Here is a 6000-nt window from a genome sequence, read left to right on the forward strand (position 1 = left end):
ACTTTCTGGTCAAAGTCAAACAGAATATACTTCCACTTTGATTGAATCAAAATGCTTTTAGGGGTAGGTTCTATCTTCCGTTAGCTTTCTATAGAGCCGTCAAAATCCTAATTCCGACATATATTTTGCGTTTTAGAGCCAAATTACTACTTTCAGCTGTCCCGCACAAACCCTAAAACAGAGAGTACTTGCCCACACCTAATTCTTACTGTGTTCATTTGGGAGGATAGTAGACACCATTACCTACCCATATAACCTTCTTTTGTCCAATTCCGACATCATTTGGGCATTCTACCAACATCTTGCATTTCTTCACTATGCCGAAGGGAAGACCACGCAAGGGTGGGGATGTTGTGCAAGAAATGATCATTGGTGATGAGGACATGGAAGGTAATATGGATGCAAGGGATGCATTCATCAATGAAGACAATGGGGGCAATGTACATAATCAAATTTCTCAAGGGACACAAGCGGCGGTTAACCATGACACCCTCATGCAAATGCTTGTACAACGGTTGGAGACCTTAGACTCCAAGCTTGATTCTCATTTTGAAACATTATCCTCACGGATTGGTGTGATGGAGGACAAGTTTGGGAAGTCTCAAGCACAAGAAAAGCATGGGAATTATGGTGACTATGAGCAAAGAAAAGGCAAGGGCATCTTGAATGAGGATTCCATGAAGGCCGTACAAGAGGATCCATTGGGAGCATCCACTCGGGGATTCATGGCGGATGCACGGAGACCTCTTGTCAAGGACATGTTTCCTCCTTCTTTTCATTCGGGTTTGTCTCACCTCAATGCATCAAAGGGTCCTACCTTTTCTAGGGCAATGCATTCAAGGGAAGAGGATGAGGTGTTTGTGAATGATGAGGAGATTGCACTCGATTGGAATCAAATGTCCTTTGCCCAAAGACAAAGGGATGCTCACGAGAAGTGGATGGAATTGTCGAATATCATCAAGAGGGATTACAAAGACTTTGCACAATTTATGGAGTCATACTCGAAGATGCAAAGATTCAAGCCCTCTACCCAACATGATAACCCATCCCACATATCTTCCAAGGATGTCAAAGACAAAATCTCACTATCAAAGTTCAAAGGTGACGGGTCATCTCCGCAAGAGTTGGAGGAGTGGGCTACCAAGCTTGACACCTATTTCCAACTTTACCCAAAAAGTGAGCGTGATATGGTACAATTTTCCTCCTTACATCTTGAAGATTATGCTCATCAATGGTGGAGGCACTTGGTCAAACAAGGGAACACGCCATCAACTTGGGAAGGATTGAAGCGGGAGATGAACTTGGCCTTCATTTCACCCTTAGTGCTCGACCGATACCATGAAGAATGGTATGAGCTTTCTCAAAAGGGGATGATGGTGAGAGGTTACATCAAGAGATTTTTGAAGCTTTCAATGTACGTGGAAGGCTTGAGTGAAGACATGAAGATGAAAAAGTTTGTGCATGGGCTTGAACACTTCATCAAGGCGGATGTGTCGGCTCAAAGGCCTAGCTCTCTCAAAGAAGCTATGAGGTTAGCCAAACTCTATGAGCCAAAGTACAAGAGGTCTCAGCCCATGACCTTAACCAAAGACACACTCAAACCAACCACTACTTCTTACAATTTTGGGAAAGGTCCTACCTCTACATTACCATCCTCTAATCCAAGAACTCCTACATCATTTGCGGGTGGACAGCCAAAGAATGGGATACATCAATTTGATGCCAAAAAGAGTAGTGACTTCATGAAGAAGAAGCCCTTTCAACCCTTCAAGAAGACTCAAAGAATGGATGATCCAAAGATTGAGGAGTTGAGAAGCAAAGGGCTATGTTTCAAGTGCATAGAGAGGTGGTCACCCGGGCATGTGTACAAATCAAAGAAGATTGTGGCCACCATGATCCTCATGGATGAGGAAGAGAACAAGGATGACTCTCATGACATTGAGAAATGGGAGGATTGCAATGAAGAAGCACATGAGGAGTCACTTGAAGACCATTCTTTCATCACCGAGGATGGTGAGTTTCCGTTTGATCCGAGAGGTGGAGTTAAGGAAAGCCTTGTGGACGGAGACATGCCTACCAATGCGGAAATTTCAGCTTGCATATGCTCTATCTCACAAGAGTTGTTGGTGGGTTGCAAGAACCCAAGCACACTAAGGTTGGTGGGGACCATCAATGGGAGGGTTGCACATATTCTTGTGGATTCCGGGAGCACTCATAGCTTCATCAACTCTAAATCCATCAACTCTCTCAAACTCAACACAAAGAAGTATACATGCTGTAATTTCTGGACAGCTTTGGGAAGGTCTACTATTGGGCCTATTTTTCTACTCCAACAAGCTTCATGGCGTATCCTAATGAAATATTATGATGTGGGCTACATATGGCTGAGTGTACATATCATTTTCAGCCCAATATATGGAGTCTAAATGAAGGATTTTCAAGGGTCTTCATCGACTAGAAGGGCTGTCATAATAGTCCCACTCATACACTTTGGGCTTGAAGCTTTGTGGACTTGTATACATCCGGATTTTCATTGTATATGTGCTTTGGATGTACTTGAGAACTCTTAACCACTTCCCATTGATTACATTAGAGTCTCATACTTTGAGATTGTACATGTTATTGATTTTGAGGACAAAATCTTTGGGAAGGGATGGTTTGTAATAAAGTAGGAACTTTATTCAATAGGGTTAATAATGGGACAAGTCCATGTATAAAAGAGGGGACTTGGACCATGGTTGTAACTTTTGATGATCATTTTTAGAAATGGAAACTTATGTTTCTTGGAGCTCATGGCTTCTCTCTTAGCTTGTGGAAGGCTATTTCCATTCTCTTGGTGAGAGACTAAACACACTTAGGCATCATGTTTACATGGTGATTACTCATTTTTTCATGCATTACATCCCTTCATTCCATCCACACATCAATCCACCTCATTTCATAAGCATTCTCATTCTCATCTTATCACATCTTTTTCTATCTCATCACTTATTTCCTCATTTATCCTCATCAGATCTCACCCACTTGCATCTACCCACATCACTTCACAGACATTAACATCTATCCAGTTTACATCACATCTTATCACATTCGTTTCTCATCACATCTCATTCATTCACATCCTGATTCACATGCTAACACATTCCTTCATGTCCCATATATCTACCCATATATCTCATCACTTCACATACATTAACATCTATCCAGTTTACATCACATCTTATCACATTCATTTCTCATCACATCTCATTCATTCACATCCTGGTTCATATGCTAACACATTCCTTCATGTCCCTTATCATTCATTCACATCCCGATTCACATCACATTATGTCCATTCACATCCCTTATCATTCATTCACATCCTGATTCACATCACATCACATCCCTTATCATTCACATCTTATATCATTTATTCACATCCTGAGTCACATCACATCACAACCATTCACATCCCTTATCATTCATTCACATCCTGATTCACATCACATCACATCCATTCATATCCCTTATCATTCATTCACATCCCATATCATTCATTCACATCTCGATTCAAATCACATCTCGATTCACATCACATTACATCCGTTCACATCCCTTATCATTCATTCACATCCTATATCATTCACATCCGTTCACATCCTATATCATTCATTCACGTCACATCACATCCATTCACTTCCATTCACGTCACGTCACATCACATCCATTCACTTCCCTTATCATTCATTCACATCCTATATCATTCATTCACATCACATCCCTTATCATTCATTCACATCCTATATCATTCATTTACAACCGATTCACATCACATCACATACATTCACTTCCCTTATCATTCATTCACATCCTATATCATTCAATCACATCCCGATTCACATCACATCACATCCATTCACATCCCTTATCATTCATTCACATCATGATTCACATCACATCACATCCATTCACATCCCTTATCATTCATTCACATCCTATATCATTCATTCACATCCCTTATCATTCATTCACATCCTATATCATTCATTCACATCACATCACATCCATTCACATCCCTTATCATTCATTCACATCCTATATCATTCATTCACATCACATCACATCCCTTATCATTCATTCACATCCTATATCATTCATATCTATCCAATTTACATCACATCTCATCGCTTCAATTCTCGTTCATATTCATCACATTTGCATCCACATATATTCTCCCACATACATCCACATCCATACTTATCACATACACATCCATTCATCCACATCACACATTCTTTAACATACATCCACTTCTATTCTTCACATCCATTGCATCCACATATATTCTCCCACATACATCCACATCCATACTTATCACATACACATCCATTGCATCCACATCACACATTCTTTAATATACATCCACTTCTATTCTTCACATACATCCACATCCATTCATCCATCATTCCCATCTATCAGATTCACATTACTTCTCATCACATCTATTCACCTCACATTCTCGTCACTCCTATTCTCATCACATCCATCCCTCCATTCATTCACATCTATCTGATTCGCATCCCATCTCATCACATCTATTTACCTCTCATTCTCATCACATCTATCCATCCATTCATTCTCATCTATTTGATTCGCATCACATCTATTTACCTCTCATTCTCATCACATCTATCCATCCATTCATTCTCATCACATCTATCCATCCATTCATTCTCATCTATTTGATTCGCATCACATCTCATCACATCTATTTTTAGAATGCAAGAGAATCCTTATTGTTTATATAAAGATTCTTTACACATCTATTTATGCATAATTTCAATTTTAAGGAGAATAACTCTTTTGAATTAAAAATGAATTTCTTTATGCATCTTTCTATGCATAAAATCAAAATTGATGAGAATAACTCTTTTGGAATAAAAATAAATTCTTTATGCATCTTCCTATGCATAAAATGAAAATTGATGAGAATAACTCTTTTGGAATAAAAATAAATTTCTTTATGCATCTTCCTATGCATAAAATGAAAATTGATGAGAGAATAACTCTTTTGAAATAAAAATAAATTTCTTTATGCATCTTTCTATGCATAAAATGAAAATTGATGAGAATAACTCTTTTGAAAAAAAAATTCTTTATGCATCTTTCTATGCATAAAATGAAAACTACACTTTCAGAATACACAATTGGTGGGGATTACTCTTTTTGAATAATAAAAGATAAAACTTATTTCACCAATTTTTAGAAAATTTTGCCATAACCTTCTTTGTATGGCTGATCATTTTTCAAATTTTCTTAACTTAAAATTACTTAAAAATTATCCCCAATTGGTTTTAAGCACTCTAAACTAATCAATTTTCAGTTTCAAGAGAGAAACAATATGAAAAGTTTAATTCCAACAATTATATCACTTAACTAGGATAAAGAAGGGCTGATTTTAAGGATGAGAGAGGGGGAAAGCCTTTCCAAGAAGGCATAGCATCTGTTTATCATTTTAAGATAACAAACAATTTAGAAAACCATTAAAAGAATAAGAAAAAGTAAGATTTCTTACTTACATGAAATTCTGGGAGCTTTCCTTTGGCTTGATGGTTTGAGGGATCTACTCTTGTTTGCAACAAGAGTGGCCACCAATTCTTTAGAAGAGGGAATGGCCAAAAACTATTGATTTATTAAGAAATTTACAGTTCTTGGCTCTTGGGAGAAGCAGAGTAACAGTGCATAAAACACTATTAAGCTTCAACAAAGGGGGAGGCTTCTATTTAAAGAAAAAAGTGAGCTTCTAACCAAGAAAATTGATTCTAGAATTTTCCAGATCAATTTGATCAATTTTTGACCATCTTTAGGTCAATTTAGCTTACTTTTTGGAACTAGAATTGAATTAGGAGAGAGGAGAGATAAAATATCTCAATTTTTGAAAATTTTAAACTCCACCATACATGTGAAGTAGGCGCCTCCTTCATGAGGGGGGAATTCCCATTGTGAGGTGTCAAAATT

The sequence above is a fragment of the Cibotium barometz genome, chromosome 59, assembly GCF_041138505.1.
Source record: "Cibotium barometz isolate CiBa-2024 chromosome 59, ASM4113850v1, whole genome shotgun sequence".
Lineage (NCBI taxonomy): Eukaryota > Viridiplantae > Streptophyta > Polypodiopsida > Cyatheales > Cibotiaceae > Cibotium > Cibotium barometz.